Below are 21,934 nucleotides of genomic sequence, written 5' to 3'. Positions count from 1 at the left end.
TTGAGATATTTTCTCAATAAAAGAGGGGAGTCTTTCTGTTCAATACTTTTCACATAACCTCAAATACTAGTAATAGTCAGTGATAGTACTCCAAACAAATGAGAAGAAACAGTAACCAAAATAGCCAACCAAACTTTTAAAAAATCGTTTTAAAAATCATGTTTATACTTACCTTGAAGTTGATTATTTAAGATTCACATATGGGTATCAGTAAGAATTATCTTTTTCCACCATCAACTTTGAACATAAGCCTGAATATTGGGTGGCCAGAGGGGCAGGCTGCTGCAGGGAAGGCTGACCACCCACCAGAAGCCCATGTTTTCCACTCTGCAGGGTAAAACTCTTTCTGGGAATCAAGCCTGTCACCTGAGAGATATGACTATTTCTTAAAACTAACTGAATGGTCTACATACTCTCAATCCTTCAAACACAATGGTTCCTCCTAGAACTTCAGGATAAAGCGTCAGTATGACATTCAAGCTCTTTACAAACAAACCCCAACCTATCTTCTCAGCTTCACTTCCTTCCACTCACTTTCTACCTGTCACTTCCATTTATTCCATACACAAATGTACATGCTGTATGCGTGCACACACACACATTCACACATACACATGCACACACTCCTAAATGTTTTGCACTAAATACTAAAAATTGAACACTTGATACACTACTATCAGGTTACTAATTGATCTGAACTTCAATTGTCTTATATGTGAGATAAGGACAATGATAATTGCCTCAATTTTTGTTGTAAAAAGTAAATGCTATAGTATATACTCACAAATAGATTTTCAGTAAAGATTCTAAGATGGCCTGAAATTATACCCACCTCCTAGTCCTCAAGCCCTTGTGCAATTCCTTGGCCCTGAGTGTGGGCAGAATCTGTGACTTGCTTCTAACCAATCGCATGCAGTGACCAGATGACACTTCTATGATTGTGATTGCAATATCCATGCTTGCTAGGACGATCTCTCTCTGGCTGGCTCTGATGAAGTAAACAGCCATGTTGGGTGGACCCATGTGGCAGAGATTGAGGGTAGCCTCTGGCCACAGTCAGTAACAAACTGGAGCCCTCAGTTCATTCGCCCATGAGAACAATAACCACATGAGCTTGGGGTGAGAACACAGCTCTGGCCGACACCTTGATCTGCAAGCCATGGCTAGACTTTTCTGCCTCAGAATATGTGAAATAACAAGTATATGTTGTTCTAAGTCACTGAATTTGTGGTAATATAATTACACAGCAATAGCTAACTAGTTGACGTGGTATGAGCTCAATCAAATATTGGCTTGTGCAAAACCAGAAATAAATGGTAGAAGAGAAAGAGAATCTAGAAATTTGGGGCCTTTAGGGATGGTGAAATTGCTTCTAGAGTCAATGACATGAAGTAAAATTATACAATATGTTGAGCAGCAAAAGCCCATTAAGAATTCTCAGTCAATCCTGGTGACTGCACACTTCATAACCATCAGGTAATGCTGTCTTTAAACCAAGCTTGTTGCATATGGCGTCAGTGTGGCCACCACAAAGCGGAAGCAAACTGCACATGCTGTGCCGCCTCCAAGGAAGGCACCCTGCTGATGCCCACCTCACTTGAGGCCACAGAGGATTGTGGACAAGAGAGGACGTCCAGAAGGCAGAGCCAGTGCCAGGGTCTTCCTGCTCTGCCAGGGCAGAGATTCTGCTCAACATCTGCCAGGTGAGACTTCATGAGGTTGGATTACTGAAGGTTGCAAGCACCCTTTTCCTCTCTTCCTCAGAAGGAAGTTTTTATGACATAATTCTTTCTGTGCTTCCACACCATGTATTGAATAGGTGTACAGGGAACCAGACATCTTGCAGTTCAAAATCACTGGACAGAGGAATCACACCAGAGTGGACAGACTGACCCACACGTGTTGGTCATTTAACTGGACACAGTCCTGGACAGGAATGCAGCTATCTGCTGAGGACAGTGATGAATGTGATTGTTCTACATTTAAAAAATAGGGTGAGCCTGAATATTGGGTGGCCAGAGGGGCAGGCTGCTGCAGGGAAGGCTGACCACCCACCAGAAGCCCATGTTTTCCACTCTGCAGGGTAAAACTCTTTCTGGGAATCAAGCCTGTCACCTGAGAGATGTGATTTTTGGGCTGTTTTGAGTGCCTTCTAGAACCTTATAATAAGATGAATACCTGGGTGGTTGTGAATGAGTTTCCAAGAATAAGAAGAATGCTTCAAAGGGAAGGTGATAAGACACTAAACACAAACTTTATCCACTTGACAATATTAGAAAACGGACTGGGGCCACAGAGAGGAATTCCATTTATAAATGAAAAATAAATCATATCTTTCCTTGCAGGTAAGAGTCTTCAGATCATGAGAAGGCTTACATGGAGAGTGTCCAGCCTTTCAGGACCCAGAAGGATGGATAGGGAGCTGTTGCCGCAAACAGCACGATAGGAGGTGGGGCGTTGTAACAGGTTCTCATTTCTAAGGATAGGATGAGAAAAGCAGGGCTATATGAACTGAGGTCCAGCTTTGCAGGTGGCTTAAATATCGTCCTTATTTATTAGACTCGACTCAGATATCTTGTCCCTTCCCTGAGGCTGGCCAACTGGCAGAGAAGATTCTGTGAGGTTTCATTTGCATGAATAAGTACAGCCTGAGAGGAGGTGTCAAGACTATTTCTTCTTATTCTCACAACTGTGAAAGAGGAAAGTAATTAGTATTCCCCAGAAAATTTGTCCCAGAACTCCTGAACAAAATGTTCAAGCTCTAAGATACACTCTAAGAAGGTAACATCTTAACAACCAAAATTCAGAGTAAATACCCCTATCTGACTGCAAACATGACAATTTTGGCATCTCTGGAAAATAGGTCCTCAGCATATTTAGAGTGAGTTCTGCATCATCACTGAGAGAGGAAAACCCCACTCTCACCATACTAAACCCAGAGGAGAGAGACGCTAGCAAGGTTTAATGTGTTTGTCCTGGTATTCCCAAGTTTGCAGATTGCCCAATTAATGAACAGCAATCATGTTTTTGGAGATAGTACTGAAAGTCAGAGATTTATCAAGCTACAGCACCAAATCAGGTCTGGTAAATAGGCTTCCCTAATTAAGAATACTCAGGTTTGCAGTATCCTCAGTGTATTCACCAGCAAAGACAAAAAGCAGAGATTGGGCAGTATGTTAGTAACTGTGTAATTAGCACAGCACCTCCTTCTTTCTCCCTTCTTAGCAATTCTGTCCAAGCAGACCAGACTAAGAGAAAAAGAGGGGAGGAGAGGGTGGAGGTGGTAAAAGGATAGAAGTGTTCCTTCCTTGGCCTCTAAGCCCAATCCAGTACCTCCAAATGCTGCTGGCTACTGGCAGCTTTGACCCCAAAGGGTCAAAATGACACTAACAAGATGGTGACTATTAGTTGGGACTAGGGGTTGTGACAGAAACACACAGCAAGCCTCTCACTTTGGATTATCTCTGCTCCAAATGGTTGCCTAGGATACAAGGGAGCCCAGATTTTGAAAAACAACACAGACACTGAATGCAAGATCAGACATCTTTCAAACTAGTCAGATGGAAGAAAAATTAGAACACAGCAGCCAAGCTGATTCTCAATTCTCCCAGTGCCACAGGAGGTCGTTAAGTGGGAGAGGGCCTTGCAGTGCCTTTGCATTTGCAAAGCGGATCTGGTTTTCACCCGCCAGTGGGAGATTCTGAGTGACTATGTTTGAACACCAATAATCTAAATTGCGTAGTTCTCTTTTTCTAAACTCAGAATAAAATGTGGCCATTTATCATTGAGACATGTACTTCAATGCCTTACTTCAAAGATTCCTTTTAATAAATAAACACATCCTACCAGTTCACTCCATTTCTGACTTCCCAGGATGCCTCTACTGTCACAAGCTTGCTCAGGGCCAACCTGAAACAGGTTCCAGGTTCCTCATTTATACCAATTATTATGAGCCTTAGAAATCTCATCAAATTCACTACTTCAATCTCTAACACAAGGACAAGGATATGAACTGACAAACAACTCTTCAGACTGTTGGTACCAAGCATAATTCCATTCTTAAAGATGCAACAGAAGATATTTTGTTAATCTGAAATTTACGTTTACAAGACTTTTCTTTGAAACATGTTTCGCTCATGCTTGCGGATGCAGTCTGATTGTACAGAGGAAGAAAGTAGGACACAGTGACAGGTCATATGTGTCCACAGTCACCCTCAGGATGAAAAACAGATACTCACAATTTGACAGATGGGCATAACTACTTGATGCTGTTCCAGAACAGCCCCTGTGCCACATCAAATGTAGTGATATCTTATCAGTGGGAAGCAATACCCCAAAGCAATTCTCTCTTTTCACACTGGCACTAAAGATGCAAAGCAAGGTTTGAACTGCATTTAGGATGTTGAAATAACATTTTGTTTTACAGAGAAGATGGTATAAGAGGAAACTGGAGACCTCCCCCTTTCCTCAACTGGGAGACGATCTCCCTCCAGGGAGTCTGGACATCCACCCTCTGCCTCCTTGCTTTCTTGTTTCTCCAACACGCTTACAAAACTCTTCCTCTTTTCTAACTCGATTCTCTTTCTGCTTCTTCTGGGAAGTGCAGCTTGGATCATCTTCAAACAATGGAATTACCAGTGTGATCAGAAACAGTTGAGGATGTTCGAAAACGGGCTTCTGTCCAGCAGACAGAAGAGCATTTGGAGAGAGAAGCACAAATGCATAGGCACTGTCACAAGCTCACTGTTCTAACCCTCCAGTGAGTGCGGATTACAGAGGCATTTCATTTTTGCACACGTGTAACACTGGCATATGTCTTCTACAAAACGACGAGGTGAATATCACTTCTAGATAAGAGCTACTTTTCCTGATTACAACTGTGATGCATTGAGATCGTGTAACATTTGGAAGACTTGGTAAAGTAGGAAGAAGGAAATTTAAAGCATCTGTAATCCTACCTCTCGGATTAACAACAGTTACCATTGTAGTCTATACCCTACCAGTCTTTTCTTCATATATTCACATATGAACACACTCAGACACATGTACATACATGGAGAGAAGTGAAAGGGAAGAGACAGTTGGGAGTGCACAGTTTTGATTCCTGCACCAGTCTAAGAGAATATAACTCTTTGATACACAGTAGAACTGTAGAAGCACGTGATATGTTAGAGCCTTTAAATGCAACTCACTCATTTTATGGATGCAGCAACTGAGACAGGAGACCCTGAGTGGCTGTTCACAGTGACCCAGCTACGTATGGAGGGAGACAGCCTGCCTCTGAGTGCAGCAATCTCTCCACTATGCCATGAAAATCCAGGACAAATGTCTCACCCAGTGAAATCACAAGCACAAAAATCCAGAAATATTACACACTGTTAAAAAGCATCGAGCTGCTTAAGGGTTCTTTGAGCAGACCTACGGCTCAGCGGCACACTGCATCCCTTTAGCTGTTTCTGTGACATTCGAGGCACAGACCGCAAGTTTGTGAGCACAGGAACAGAAGCAAAATGATTTGATCCACAGACTGTGCAGGCTTCTTCTCGGTCATCTCTTTACCTTGGGATTTGGAGTCCCATTTGCCAGAGGGGAAAACAATGTCCTATTTAAAGTGAGGAGTTTCTGCAATAATGCCTGAACTATGTGCTTGCCGGAAAACAGTGAAATGTGGCACTCAGACCCCTTGGTATCATCTATCTCAGAAGATTCAGAGAGCCTAGCAGAGTGAGAGATTAGGCAGCTCCAATTAAATAAAATGCTCTTACTATAGTTCGGAGGTAAATGCTTTTCACTTTCCACTTTGAAAGGCTTATAATTCATCCTCTTCAGTGTCTTACCCTTTCACAATTCCACTGCATATTCACCACACACTCCCTAGCCAACCCATGACTAGGAAAAGAGTTCCTGCCAGTCAGTCTGGCATGTGAGGAAATAGGACGCTGTTCCAGTTGTTATCAATTTATTGCCTCTCAGTTTTGAATTTGTCCTTCATCGCCTGATTCATTGAAATGGATATGCACCCTATAAGTATGTTTCCTTGGCCAACTGCCAGAAAGTCTCGTCAGCAGGGCATGCTGAGCAAACAATGCAAAGAGTTTGCTTCTTTGTTCTGGAGTTTTCTGATCAGGCTCCTGCAGTGTGTGCTGCTTCTCCAGCATATAGCTCCTGCAACATGGTGGCATCTCCAGGGCACAGCTCTCGAAGCATGCATGACTCTTCCAGCTCCAGCCCCATGCAGCAGATACAGTTTCCCCAGTGCCCAGCTCCTGCAGTGTGGGTGGCTTCTCCAGCTCCTGGCTCCTCACTGTCCCCAGTAGAGTCAATGGCACCCAGTGCCAGCAGCCTCCCCAGCACCCACCTGGGGTGGTTTTGTAGTGGAGTGACTGCCTAGTTGGCCACCTCTCAGTAAACAGATTTTCCTAGCAACTTGGAGGGTGGATTTCTGGCAAGGTTCACTGGTGCAGGACCACAGTGACTCCTCTGTCATCCAGCAAGTCACAGCCACGCTCCTCCTACAATTCCATATCTCATCCCAGGGGCCTCTTCTTTGCATGTCTGTCTCCTTTTATCTGCTATTGTATTTTTCAGTGTTCTCTTTACTTCTTACTAACCAATCCCTCTTTACTCCAATCCTCTGTTAGGGTTAGTAAGTCTTTATATTAAGCTTTCCTTGTTGAAACCACTATGTAGCTTCTCTTTCCTGACCTGACCCTGACAGATACAGGCATCAAGCTGCTGGAGCTCTGCAGCTGTAAACACTATACAACAACTCTACCCAACTAAGAACAGAAAAGAGATTCGTGGAGGATATTTGGCAGTTTACAGAATGAATGGGACGCCTAGAGGCCAGTCTTGTGAAGGAGGGGATACTCAGGGTATCTAGGGTTCTACGTGCTAACGCTGGTGGGAAGTCCCTGACTTGGGTCAGTCTCCCTAAAAGAAGAGCTGAAATGAGGCTGTTTGGCAGGTGATATACTGAGAAAGTGCCCTCAGGAGCAGGAGAGTAAGGGAAGCAGGGTAAGGCAGGAAGAAAAAGACAAGAAAAGAGGTCTAAGTTGGAAGCAAGTTGGCCCCAAGGGAGTACTCTGGAGCATGGACCTTATTACAGAATTACTCCACCTGTGGCAAAGAAGCCAGCCTCTTGTACCAGTGTCAGTCACTGCCTGTCCTGGGGAGGGTAGTACAAAACCTCCCAGGGAGTGTGGCTCTCCTCAGCCAAGGAATGCTCTCTGGAAAGGGGCAGCTGTGAGCCATCAGTCAGCAACACAACAGCAGCTTCCTCCATGTGACATCATCAGAGAAGTAAGGAAAGAAATAGGAGCCTCAATTGGACAGGGACGGACATGTGAATGGGTACTTGGGCAAACTTTACCTAATTCACAACCCTGCCAACAGCCAGCCCTGAAGGGAAACATGAGATGTCAGGAGAATGCAAAGAGCTGAAACGCTTCCTAGCCTTCTTTCCTGCTTTCATCCAGATGAATCCAGGTCCATCCAACTCCAAAACACATCATATCTTCACTAATCAGATCCCCTTGTTTTGCAGGACCAGAGAATAGCATACTACAACATGCTCCCTTGATTTGGAAAGGGTAGCTGTTGGGAGGATAGTAGTGGGCTTATAATATGTTCTGATCTGTTTTTGGGATTTAGAAACCTAGGAATTTTTCATGTACATATATATCAATGCTTTCATTTTTCATGAGAGAAGATAGTCAAATTAGTCCCCCATTTCCCCTAAAGTCGAGAACTTATTGAAGATGTCTCTGTGTTGGTTCATTGCTTGTTTTTTATTTTGTTTGTTTCACTGACCCTTGATATGCTGTTACCTAACGTTTCAGCACAAAGTAGAAGTTTAGCTACGAAACATTTTAAAGAAACATTATCAATTTCTTCACTCCTAACTTGGAATGTAGAATTAACAGGATAAAATCAGGACAGGGATTATTCTGGAAACATGCACATGAAAATGATGCTATTTTCCCAAATGAAGTGGGGAGGGAATCCAGGAAAAGTGGACCAGGTGCCGTCTCTTGCCTCTCCCAGCTGTCACAGCTGCTCCTCTGTCTGTGACAGCTCTAATACCTACTCTGAGGTTAAGACGTCTTTCCTGTTTTTTTGATAAGGATTTTCTTCATTATGTTTTCCACACAGATAGAAGTTTTTTTTGATGAAAAAATGTCATAACAAAGACAATCTATAATTCAATCAGTAAAAAAATTTAGCTTTAAATGAGTCGAGTATTCTGTATTGAAGTTAAATTTCACAAACATTCAAGATTAGTGAATTTGGTAAGGAAAAAAAGACTAGCAGAAAGGAAAGAGACACCTTTTCAATTGACAGTAAATTATAATTTTTTTTTTAATTGCTTGGGGAAAACACACAGTATAGCCATCCAAGAAAAGGCATTTAAGGAGGACTTAAGTGCTTCAAGTTGAGTGGGTTTCAGACCGAAAACTATGGTAAAATTGCCAAGAAACTGAAGTCTTTCCAGGCAAGCGTGGACAACACTAAACTTTTCTGCAAGTCTTTCAGATGGCCTGGAGTCTACTTCTGAATGCTTCCATTTTGATGGCACCTGTCCTTCTTCTCCCAGGAACACCGCATCACAGAATAAAACATGTATTATCATCTCATCAAAAACATTCTCAGTTGTTCCAGAATGTCAGTGAGGTGCTTTATCTCGTCTAAAGTTTGAGCCCGCTGGTCCAGACAACATGGTGGCAAAGTTTAAGCAACACTATACCTCTAAAAGCCATAAACACAGAAAAAAGGCCACTAGGACGTCAAGAGTATGCAGAAAATAATGAAATAAATAAAACTGATGGTAACTTTGGTGATTAAAAGATATATAGTTAGTATTAGGCAAGGTTTGTGTGAACATCTATATATCGCCCCAAGACTTGCTAGCTCTGTCAGGGGTTAGAAAAAAAGGGAAATCTCAGGGAAGTCTGAAATATCATGACTATAAATGACCAAAGGATTTTTCCAGAAACCTAATTTTTAATCTTTGCAAACAGCCAGTGCCACTTTAGTTCATTTATTTCTGCTATCATTGAGCAACATAATAGAAGTACAATCACGCAAACTTCATCATTTTCTCAGAAGGCACACAGGAGGTAAATGCCATCTTCCCGCAGAGAAGGCTTTTCCCTTTAAAAGTATAAATCCAACTTGACATTTCTAAATTGACCAGGATTTTGTCTACATGAGAAAAGAAGTCCACATGATGCTATAGCTGTCTAGTTAAATTCCCCACAGAGGATTCCAGTGGAGATAAAAGCTGAAAGTAAGTTTGGGTTATTTTTCTATTGTTTCTCAAAAAGGAGTATGTGAAGTGCTGTGATCTTTCAGGTTGTATTCTGGCCCCAGCGACTTCCCAGCTCTTACTCAGCAGATAGCTCAGTTCTGTTTTGTCTTCTCTTTTCTCATTACTTCCCCAGAAAAAAAAAATCTCATCCTACATATGGAAACAACAAAAAGCAGGTAAAGATAATTTGAGATGACTCTCAATTTCCATGTAAAACCACTGGTCTAAACCCATGGATGTCACAGATGGGAGGAATAGACACCTCTCTGTTCTACAGAAAAGCTGCCAGGGGATCTACAGAAAAGAGCGAAGTTGGCTGCCTGTGTCCTTACCAGTAAAAAACATCACTGACCAACCAGAGGCAAACTCACACATTCCTGGAATTCCACCTCTAATTTTTCCTATTGTAATGAAACAACTGCATATCAAGTTTTCAGAAAAATAAATATAGGCATGTTTTCAGAAATATAGATCTATGTCTAGGAGCAGGTTTCTGATGAATCTAATCCCCACTCAGTTAACTGAAAGCCCCAGGCCAGAGACAATAGCAAAGACTCACTTAAGAATTCTCTTGTAAAATAAAATAAAGAATCAAATCCATGTATCCATTTATTCATTGAGTCGCACTGATTTGTTCATTTGTTGCTCCATTCAGTGTGCTAAGTGCAAGGTAAACAGCTAAATGAACCTTTCCTCACCGAGTGTTGGCAGGTGGAGTGGTAGGCACTAGGAAACACAGGCACCAATGATTGTAAACGACAGAAGAAACAATAGGAAGCCTCAGAGAAGCCATGCAGGAACCTACCCTAAACAACACGGTACGTAGACCTTCTCAGAAGAGATGACAATGCAAGCTTCTGTTATTGGTGACTCTTTTCAAGGAATCAAGTTTACTGGTTAAACTGATTAAAATTAGTGTCTCAATTTTACATTGATTAAAAATAGAAATATTGTTTGATAAACTTTTATGATCAACATAAAGAGAAGGTGGGAATGAGGACTGATTTGTAATGCGGCAGGCCCAGTGGCATAGTGGTTAAGTTCACATGCTTCACTTTGGCAGCCTGTGGTTCATGGGTTCAGATCCTGGGCACGGACCCACACACTGCTCATCAAGCCATGCTGTGGTGGCTTCCCACATACAAAATGGAGGAAGATTAGCACAGATGTTCACTCAGGGCCAGTCTTCTTCACCAAAAAATAAAAATAATTTCTTATGGTTAGAAAATCATATAATATTGCAACCATACCAAAATGGTGTACAGAGGTGATTATTTCTGGAATTGCCTTTGAACATTATGTTCTGGTGAGAAGGGCCAAAATGAAGGCCCCTGTTAGCCACATCCTCCACTTTCTGTTTTTAAAGAAGTGAGGTGAATGCTTTGAATTTCTAGCTGAAATGAAAAGAGAAGTGAATCGGGGATAATCAAAATAACCAGGAAGCAATGCCCTCCGTTATTTGGCACACTTTCCAAAACACTAGGGTGAAAGGACACTGCTGACCCGAGTCCTAGCTCATCCCAACAGGCCATGTGGCAGCTGGTCACCAAGACAGTCCACCAAGTCAGGCAAAAGCCAAAGACGAGTGCTCCCTTTCTCCCAGAAGCAGTGAGCTGGGGCTCCTGAGAATGGGGGCATTCATGGGTTAAGGAGAAGGATAAGAAAAGCTGTGTCAACCTACCAGTTTTAGACAAAGCCTCCAGAGAATGTGACTTGCATGACTGGACCCCTCAAACTTGATGGTCAAGTCAAAACCTAATTCATCGTACAAATTTCATTTTTATAAATAGCGAAACTTGATTAATGGCCACCTTCTTTTTGCAAAACTCACACTAGTCAAAACTGCAAGTGAGGAAATCTTGTTTTCATCACCTTTGCCTTCCATTTTAGAGAACATTTGCCTCCTCTATGCTTCCACCCTCCACTCCCTGACACACACACACTCCATGCATCTGATCCTTTCCATTTTTCTCTCCTGAAACCCAAGGCATCAATTGCCTCTTGAAGTAAACATATTAAACTGGTTTATTGTTTCTCCAAACGATACCTTGGTTGGTCACCTCTCTGATCAGGGACAGACAAGTTCTCTTATCTGTCAAAATGGCTTTTTGTCCCAAGAGAGCAGTCAAAGATAGAATCTGTGGGTTTCACATCAACCTGAAATTATACCCCTCGGTGGGAAAAAGGACGTAAAGAAGAAGGGGTGCAGAGAGGGAGACGAGCGGGCAGGGTGGCCAGTCCACACCCGCACATCTCCCCACCTTCCAGATCAGCTGAAATTTCATGAGGTCAGATCTGGAGGGCTGTCCATCGGGGTCGCCTCTGTGCTCATTAAAAGGAAAGCAATGACGCTGAGCCGCTCAGCAGCACCACCGAGGCTGTGCTCGCTGATTTCTGAAGCACTGCACAAGGTTTCCCAAAGGCCCCTGAATATTTGGGTTTCCCATCTGAAAAAGTATACTTTAAGACAACAACATGTTGTCTTTGCTGTTGCATAGACATTTGACAACATTTAAATACAAAACTTATTTTTTTAAGTTTCCATTTTGCCATGCTTTGCAACTTTGCCTCTGCCTTGCAACACTTGAGCCAGGCTTAGGGAAGTGACTAATTAAAAGAATATATTTCACCCTTTGAGTTTGCCCCTCATTAGGGAGGACGAAAGAGTAATGTGCCACCTGCTGTTTATATTTTGCAGTGCAAAATATGACTTCTCATGAGACTGAACTACAATATATGAATTCCTTTTAAATGTAAGTCATCAGCGAATATTAGAGCCGAAAGGGATCTCAGATACATTTCAGCTGAATCTACTTTAAAAATAAAATAATCTCAAAGAGTTTAATTTAAGTTTCTCTTTTAGGGTTTACTTTTTCTTTAAAAAAACCCTCCTCAGTTCAATAAATATTAATCAGCATTAACTAGTAAATAGTAACTGAACGTAACTGGTCCTCATGGGGCCTACAAATGAGTATAAAATATCTGACTAAACCATTTATACAAGTCTAGTCAAAAATATCTATTCTTACTCTCAAGCCAAAGACTGAAATATTCCTAGGTTTTTAAAAGTGGCCAAATTCAATCACAGGCACCCACACAATCACACACGAACATTTACACAGGCATTTTTCTTCCCCAGTGACTCCATGCTACTTGACTGGATCTGTGCGAAGAGACAAACTCATGCCTGTCCGGAGAAGACAGCAGGGTGGGAAACTCCCTCAGCTGACAGGGGGGAAGGAAGCTGAGGACGTGCAGGTGGGGCAGGGAGACTCAGGGAACAGGACTACTGCCTTCAAGGGTTTGAGATGCAGCCCATGGGTGATGGGTTAGATTTATTCTGTGACCCCAGAAGGCAAAATGAAGGGACAGTGGACAGAAGTAAAAAGGAAGCACATTTTAGCTTCATGAGAGGAATTTTTTAGGAATTAGAATTGTTCAAAAATGGAAGCGCCTCCTTCTCAACATGTTAGAGCAGAGGGTAGGTGATCCCTCTCAGGAAGACTTTCCTCCCAGGGAGGAGCATTGATTCTGAGGCTCCACCAGGTCCCAGCTACCCTATAAAAACAGGCTTGCTGCCGACAAGCAATTTACTCGAGGTTATGGACTAAGCTGTGGTCAGCGCTGGAGTTTCAGTCAGAAGGAGAAACCTTTTTTCTTTTAGGTGGGAGGGGGAGGCAGCAAGATAGAAGATAGGGAGACTGCTTCCATTCATCAATCTGAGCGTTTCCTCTGACACCAGTGCTGACCATAAATCTTTAGCTGCACCTGACTGGCCTGTAGGAACAGACTCATAAGCACCTGGATTAAATTTGGGAGAGCTATGGTCATAAGAGGTTTTATGCAGCTGAAAGTTTTTATGCAGCCTAACAGTTTATTTTCTAGCTAAATGGTAAAATCTGATGTTTAACAACAACAACAAGAGAGTAGTTACCTCAATGCAACATTGTTTTGATATCATAGTCTTATTAGATGGCCAGAGTTCAGAATCCCTCAGCCCAGTATGAGGTCAAATGATGTGGCGTTTTGCTGCAATTAACCATTCCAGGCTTCCTTGAGGGACCCAGGAAACCAAAGAGTTCATTGCACCAGCAATAGAAGATCATACGATGGGGCTGGCCCGGAGGCTGAGTGAGTAAAGCTCCATGTGCTCTGCTTCAGTGGCCCAGGATTCACAGGTTCGGATCCTGGAGCAGACCTACTCCACTCACCAGCCATGCTGTGGAGGCATCCCACATACAAAGTAGAGGAAGACTAGCACAGATGTTAGCTCAGGGGTAATCTTCCTCAAGCAAAAAAAAAAAAAGAGGAAGATCCACAACAGTTGTTAGCTCAGGGCGAATCTTCCTCACAAAAAAATAAAATAAGAACATATGTTTGGTGAAAGCTCCCATTATCATTCTCCACAAAGTGGCCTTTCATTTCTTGCCAACAGACAAATTTGTCCATATATTATTGACCTTTATTGGGAGAATAACATATTCAACACAGGAGAGCAATACCAAGTTGCAATACCAACACTCATTCCTAATATATTCCTACTTGTATCATGACTTTCTCATCTATTAAACTTGAAATGTCTTATTTACAGCTTCACTTTCTTTAATTGCATTGAGGCATTATCCATTGCCTTATTAAGTAAATTACAGAGTATTTAACAGCATTAAGTGGCTTCCCCAGAAACTCAAAGTCCTATTAGGACCACATAGGAGAAATAATGGAACTCTAGTCAGAACTGATAGAAGACAGAAGAGCTGAGGAGAGAAATACGAAAACAAGGCCCTCTACAGAGGGAGGAAGTTTTGGGGCTTTCAGGTCAGTCTATTTTCAAGTGCTGAGTAATCCATGAGATTGGCAGAGTGGAGCCCACAAAGGAAGAAACTTTCTCCTTTCTCACAACCTCACAGCCCAGTACACACAATTCTCATTAGCAAGAGCTGCTGCTGCCTCATCGCTCCGTGCTCCTTTTGGGCAGGCACTCACCAGGAATGGTCTTGGCATCATCCTCACCCCGCTTAACGCTGAACACAGACTAATTCCACAGAGCTCAATAAATTGCATTGCTTGTTAATGCACAGATCTGTTGGCATTCCAGAAATCTCAGGGATCTTCCGAAGATGAGTTGAACCTTTGTGGGCAGGGACTGTTTTGCAACATGTGGCAAGGACTCACTCAGCTCTAAGGCCTGCGGGGCTGCCAGCTGTTTGCTGAAGAGCAGTTTTCCAAAGCAGCATGCCATGACTTTGAAGAACCAGCAAAGTGGAGCTGCAGCCCTGCCCAGGGTCCCATCAGCCAATGAGCAAGCGCACCGAAAGGCCATGGGTGCCTTCAGATAGGTAACACCCCACCCCTCCTGGAGGGTTTATGTTTGAAGAAGGTTCAGATGGTCAGGTTCTCCTCTCATGAAAGTTCATGGCCACACTGGAAATTAGAAAAACCGCCTGGATTTTAAATTCTTCTTAATGCCAGGTAAATTGAAGTACACACTTAAAAAACATGTACTTTCTACTATTCTTCATCTCTTGGTTTATAACCACAATGCATTGTCAATATTCTAGCATTTAACTTTATATTATAATATTGACCAATTTTAATTAATATTACAATATTTGTTCACATATATTTTAGGGAAAAAACTAGAAGGAGGAACATTGTTCTTTCTCCAATAAGCTTTGACTGCGCAGAAGTACTAGGAATGACCAAATTTTGCTGCTGTGAAACACAGAGACTTAAGCAAAGAGCGAACCCTCGCCCTGATGATTGGTGTAGATATTTACGCTCTCTGTGGCGCTACCTGGTGGTTCAATAATCTAACTGCATCTTAGTACACAAACTGAGGGAATCATCCACAGGGGAGCTGAATGCTATGCATATGGTTGTAAATTCATAACATAGCTCACTTCCTGTTCAATAGTTTCTTAGAACTTAGTCAAATTGAGATATTAGATGACTCAGAGCTCTGCTAAATTTCTGACCCTAAGGAGTGCATCTAAAACTTAAAATGAAAAGCATACCCAAAAGTCTTTACCTTCATCCATAGTCAGTAAGATTCTGCCATCTGTAACTCCACGGAGCTGAGGACAGCTCTGCCGAGAGAGCTGGCTGTGCACTCTTGTCTGCTTCATTCTCAGAGGCGGGGTAACCCTGAATACGTGAAATTCCTGGGAGAAATTAGTATTTCTCTCCTTTTATTCTGGCATATTGAAGATCTGCGTGGTTTGATGTCTTATCATTGTGAGTCGTGGGAATTAAATAAGATAGAACTTGAAATGCAAAGGCTGTCTTTGCAGATAGAGGAGATTAGCACACTCTTCAACACAAGTCCACAGACTCACCATCCAATTGTTTGCAAAAATCTGCAAACCTCTTCAGCTTTGGGAAATATCCCTGAGATTCTTTGTCCCCAGGATTTCTTTTAGGGAAGTAAATCTGGCTTTTCCATGTTTAGATTAAATGGCAAATGTCCTGAACTACATTGTCTTACACCTACCAGCACTGTAAGTTTCCAAAGAACAAGTACATGATTGAGAATCCTCTAAAACAACACCACATTCTACATATGAAATTCATGAAGGGCATGCACAAAGGGAGCTCTGAGGATTAACCCGGTGACCAAGACTCACTTTCTCCATCACCAGTGCCTTCCACCTTCCCCAGTCTTTCTAGGCAGCACAGATGCATCTTGCAGAACTGTGCAGCCTGTAGATGTGCAAGGCACAGACAATTGAGCAAGCCTCAAATGACTCCATGACACAGCCTCTGGAATTCTTTTGTTTTAATAAATCTCAGACATTCTATTTATTTGTCATTTGCCATTTTCTCCTAAAAACCAAAGCATAAATAACCATAGTCATTGAAGCCTTCTAGTTAATTGGATTCAAAAAACATTCTCTACTGGAACTGCAAGAGCAGAAATGGTTTAACCCCATGAAAACCGTGTGCCTGAAGACTTGTTCTGATCCAGCTTGTGAAAAAGACCCAATTAGAAAACGTCTTTATTGAAGTTCTCAGTGGCTGGGGGGATCAGAAAGCTGCAGGGTTTCTCCTGGTTCAGCTGGGATCCGTGTGCTCCCAAGTAGGAAGGAAGAACTGCCCTTGGAAAGAATACCAGCTGAAAACCTCATGATCAAAAAAATGGAATCAACAACTGAATGCTTCAAGACAGGAGGGTTCCGGGCTTCTGGCCCCTTGCTGGAGGGTTTTATTTTTCCATCTGGACAATGGATAGAGAACAGTACTGTCTACTCTAAACTCTATTTAACCCTTTGAAATGCACAGGGAAGAGTACAGAGTATGGAAGAAGGGAGAAAATGGACATTTTATGACGTGTTTCTTTGAAGAAGTTTCGAGCATTTGTTGTATACATAGGAACTGGGTGACCTGCTGTTGCTTTTTCTTGATCAAAGTCTTGGGTCTTAGGAGGAATCAGTGAAGGAATCCAGAAAAAATGTGCTAGACTCATCCTTAAAAATCCACTGTAGAAATGAATTTCATTTATTGCAGAATAAATATGACAGATATAACAAAAAGAAACCTCATTGGCCCACCTCTGCCATGTTGCCTATCTATTGGTTTTCTGTTCACAGTGGGTGTTGCTGTGGTGGGGCTCAGGGCTTCCCACTTAGCCTGAGAGACATGCTAGCGGACATGACATGACATATGATGAGGATTATTTTGGGCTGGTTACTTTTAAAAACTGCAGACAGCAAGGAGGCTCTGAGGAGTGGAATTTGCTTGCCCTTTGTTGGGAGACATTTACATTTGTAAGGGAGATCTCCATCTGTCAGGGTGTCTCCCTCTCTGCACCAGGAGGAAGGGGGATGACCTTATCTCTAGAAACTCTTAATGGGGACGGCAAGAACCTAAGTCTGCATAGTGATCTCGCTCTTGTTTATTGTGCTTGTCTGGTAACCTCAGGTAGCTTACTCCGCCCCACCCCCACCAACATCCTCCAGGAAGCATAGGACATCCTGACTTAATCCGATCTGATTCTTATCTAAATTTATAGGACCACCCAGTAACCAGAACTCACCTGCATTGATACCATCTTAATGACTTTTTTTTTAACATATTCTTTCCTTTGTCTTGTAAAGAGATAACTCACATACCTATGCCTTAAATTTAGTCCTACCCTCAACCCATGTTTGCAACTCTTTACTGCCCATGGGTCCTGTCCCCATGCTATTCCATACCATTATCTGAATAAAAGAGCACTACTGCCAGACCTTGATAGTCCACGAAATCTTTCTTTCAACTCCTCGACTCACCGAGCCCACATCAACATACTTCCAGGCAGAGCTTCTTAAAACCGTGCTCCACAAGTCCCAGAAGTATTCTCCCATCAACACTAGGTGACACATCTCACCTCTCCCCAGAACCCATTCCAGGACTGCATTACCACCTTTGAGAATATCTTTGCCAATTCCCTCGGTGAATTTTTGGTGTTAATTTTTATTTCAGCAGCTAACACAATGCCTGACCCAGAGAAGGCACTCAAAATGTACTTGTTAAAACATCTGTTGCCAATCTTTTTTTTTCTCTCTTTCTTCTTCTTCTCCCCAAAGCCCCCCAGTACATAGTTGTACATTCTGGTTGTGCTATGTTGGACGCCCCTCAGCATGGCCTAATGAGAGCTGCCATGTCCATACCCAGGATCTGAACTGACGAAACCCTGGGCTGCTGAAGTGGAGCGCGTGCACTTAACCACTTGGCCATGGGGCTGGCCCCTTATTGACTTTTGAGAACTCATTTATCTTTGTTCTCAAACTTTTAATAATCTCTATCATTATCCAATATTTTCAATGTCTTTTTTCAGTTTCCTAAATATATAATCATATCTTTAGCAAATAATTTTAGAAAAAATTTCCCCAAGTTATGTCTCCTCTAGTTCATGTTACTCTTTGTACTGATTGATCTTAACATCCAAAAAAGTGTTATATTATAAAGATAGAGAGGTAGGGATGCCCCTAGAGCAGGCGTCAGCAAACTTTTTCTATAAAGGCCCAGAGAACAAAAATTTCAGGCTTTGTGGGACATGTTTTTCAGAAAAACCTGAATGTCAATCTGACATTGACATCAGACAATGTCAGAGCCATCTGACTTTGTTTGAAGGAAATTCTTTGACAACCTTCTATGTCACATATTTTTCTTTTTGGTGTGTGTGGGGGGTTGTTGTTTCTGCTGTTTTACAATCTTTTAAAAATGTAAAGATTTTTCTTAGCTGACGGGCCATTTAAAAAAGGCAACAGGGGCCGGCCCTGTGGCGCAGTGGTTAAGCGCACACATTCTGCTTCTTGGAGGCCCAGGGTTCGCCGGTTCGGATCCCGGGTGCAGACGTGGCACGGCTTGGCACACCATGCTGTGGTAGGCGTCCCACATATAAAGTAGAGGATTATGGGCACGGATGTTAGCTCAGGGCCAGGCTTCTTCAGCAAAAAGAGGAGGACTGGCAGTAGTTAGCTCAGGGCTAATCTTCCTCCAAAAAAAAAAGGCAACAAAAACAAGCCTTGGCCCCCACGTGGCCCAGGGGCTGTAATTTCCCGAACCTTGACCAGTTTTGTGCCTAGGTTTGATGCTCTTGCTTTAAGGCCAACACTCATCCCACCAGGGGTTCATCTCAGGGTCCACATGGAAAGGGGACAGTGTTTATCACTTGAGTTTTTGTAATTAGGCTGAATGATGACAAGTGTTTCCTTCTTGGTCTCACAGCTGTGATGTCTGCACAGCTGCTGCTCCTCCTCCTTCAATGCAGAACCACCTTACAACCTATCCCCGGGATCCTCAGAAGGTTCTTTCAATGTAATATGGAGTTTTCTTTGCAAGCATTGCTATTTGCATTGAGATTCATCTATATTCATTATATTTAACTGATCTGCAATACCCTATTGTTCTTGGAGCTTTCTGAATTAAGATCACAGTAGCACCACAAATAAACAGTGCACTACAAGGACATTTCCCCTCTCTTTGTAATGCCCAGTCCTGTTTTATAGTTTTGGGAGTACTGATTCTGAGAAAAATCTGAAAAACATGAATTTGGCGCTGACATTGTTTAGAGGAAATTCTTTAACAACTTTCACAATTTTTCCCAATGTTATTTCTTTCCATCTTGGGTCCAGGTTTTACTGGACAAATTATCTGCTTCATCTAGATTTTAAAAACTATTAGCAAAGCTGCACAGCAAGTACTATTTTCTTATCGGCTAATCTGTTTGCTAAATATTTTTTGCACACTTATTTTTGTTGTTGATATTAGATTTCTTGTCTTCTGAAAGCAGTGAAAAGGAAGCAGTCTACTATCATGGAGACTTCGGGGCATTAAGGAGTTACTGGAAGAATAATGTGATCCACCAGGCTTTATACTCCACAATTGGACCACAGAACTCAGAGTTTTTCCCCCCTCCCTTGGCACCACTCCCCGAGGTCCCAGGGCCTGTCTGAGTCCTTCCTCATGGCCTGGTCTCCACATGAGGCAAGGAAGTGAGAAACCTCCCTTCAAGACAGCCAGAGGTGTCACGATCAAGGTAACTCCTGCCCCCAGAGACAAAGAGCAAGGCTGGTCCAAGTCAGGAGTTTCATGAGAGTGGGACAAGGGAAAAATTGGGAGATCTCATTCCTACCAGACATGACATTTTCATGCCCTTCGCTCCTATCAGCAAAGGAAATAAGGCAATGTGACAGATATTATTCAAGAAAACAGCATTAATTCATTATAAACAAATAATGGCCAATTCACTGTGGTTTGCATTTTGGACAGATATATGTACTTTTGGATGACACTGCCTCAATAAAAAATAAAATCAATAAAACACTGTGTTGGGTAATTTATGGGTCAATTTGACTGGGCTCACAGATGCCCAGGCATCTAGTAAAACATTATTTCTGGGTAGGACTGTGAGAGTGTTTCTAGAAGAAAGTAGCACTGGAGTCAGTATACTGACTAAAGAAGATCACCCTCCTCAAGGTGGGCGACACCCTCCAACTCACTGAGGACCTGAACAGAACAAACAGGTGGAGGGAGGCAAATGTGTTCCCCGCTTGAGCTGGGACATCCACCTCCTGCCCTCAGACGTATGCACTCCTGGTTCTCGGGTTTGGACTGGAACCACACCATCAGCTCTCCTGGGCCTCCAGCTCGCAGACAGCAGATCGCGGGACTTCTCAGCCTCCATAATCGTGTGAGCCAATCCCTCACAGTAAATCTCTTCCTATATGGCTATGTATATCCTATTGGCTTTGTTTTTCTGGAGAACCCTGACTAATATAAACAGATTTCCTCTGAAGTTCTAAAATGACAAGTAAATTTAGGAACGGAGGCCACAGGTCTAATCACTACCTAAAATGATGAAAGTCGAGAGGATCAACAATTGTAGCTTGTTTCTAGATTTCTTGGCTTTGGAATGCAAGCCCATAGAACTAAGGGGACAGGTAGTAAAAAAAAAGTGCACTATAGACCTATAATAAGGATACAAAATGTGTAGATTTCATCCTCCTGCCTAAACGCCTCTGGATACACCTAGACTTTGTGCAGCACTTCCATGCTAGGGCTGATCAAAGGCTGAACACAGAAATTTAAAAATATTTGAGTCATTTTTATTTCACCCTACAAAGTAAACAAATCTCCTTGTTTCTCATATGAATTAAGAAACTACCAAATTTAGAAGAGTGGGATCACTATATTAAACATTATATTGTAAGGAAACTACTTATGTACAGCCATTAGTAATATTAAATACATAATTCATTAACAGTAATATTTTAGTGCCATAGTAGATTACAATTTCATTATAATTATAAATAACTAGTTTATAATTTGTTAAAGTGAATAGTTAATAAAATATTATGATTAAATAGAAAAATCTTATAAAATGATATATTGTCATCAATTTGGAAAAAAAAAACACACAAGTACGAAAATAACCAACTCCAGGAAGTGTGAATCTTAGAGTTTTAACTCAGCAGAATCTAAATTACTTTGTTTACTGATCTGAGGAAATCTTGCTCTCCTTGGCTAGCAACGGTTTTGCTGTTAGTAAAATCCATACATCCTCCTAAGATCCACCTGAGGATGGTGCTTTATTCCAAGAACAGCAGGAGGACAGAAGGATGTGTCCCCTCTAAGGAGCCAGGCAGAGGCAGCAGTGCGCTTTCAGAGCCCAGGGGGAGGCAGCCTGCCAGCCCTGGCTGGAGCCCTGGGGGCTTACGTTGTAGCCCAGCCTGCCCCCGCCCTAGAGGACAGGAGTGAAGCGCCATGTGAAGCCAACACCGCTGATCCAAGGGGCTGAGAGACGGACTTTCAGATGCAAGAGCACAAGGAGAAGAAAACAGTCCAATGCAAATGCATTCTTTCACGCAGGAAATAAAATCGTGTGTTTTTTTTCCTAAAGTTAATCTCCTTGTATGTCATCCAAACACAAGTGGATGCCATTTGAGTCCACGTCCATTATAGAGACTAAATCTCACTTAAGAATCTGCATATATTCATATGCACAGGTATTGAAATGAGCGAATGTACTAAAAATTACCTTTAAACCTTCTTCTGCAGAAAGACTCTTGCTTTGTCTCTGCTTTTGGAAAGGCCCATCTCAGAACAGGCGAAAGGAACTCACTTGTAATAGGTCTTATTCAA

The 21,934-nt window shown here is 42.3% G+C and overlaps 1 protein-coding gene across 1 annotated transcript in view; it reads right to left on the bottom strand.

Moving 5' to 3' along the window:
• The window catches only part of GABRG3 (gamma-aminobutyric acid type A receptor subunit gamma3), a 596,113-nt gene that overhangs the window by 513,852 nt on the left and 60,327 nt on the right, over positions 1–21,934 (bottom strand). The gene's annotated exons all lie outside the window — the stretch shown is intronic.

Source organism: Equus przewalskii, chromosome 1 (genome assembly GCF_037783145.1).
Source record: "Equus przewalskii isolate Varuska chromosome 1, EquPr2, whole genome shotgun sequence".
Lineage (NCBI taxonomy): Eukaryota > Metazoa > Chordata > Mammalia > Perissodactyla > Equidae > Equus > Equus przewalskii.
This window is presented reverse-complemented; position numbering and strand designations above follow the sequence as displayed.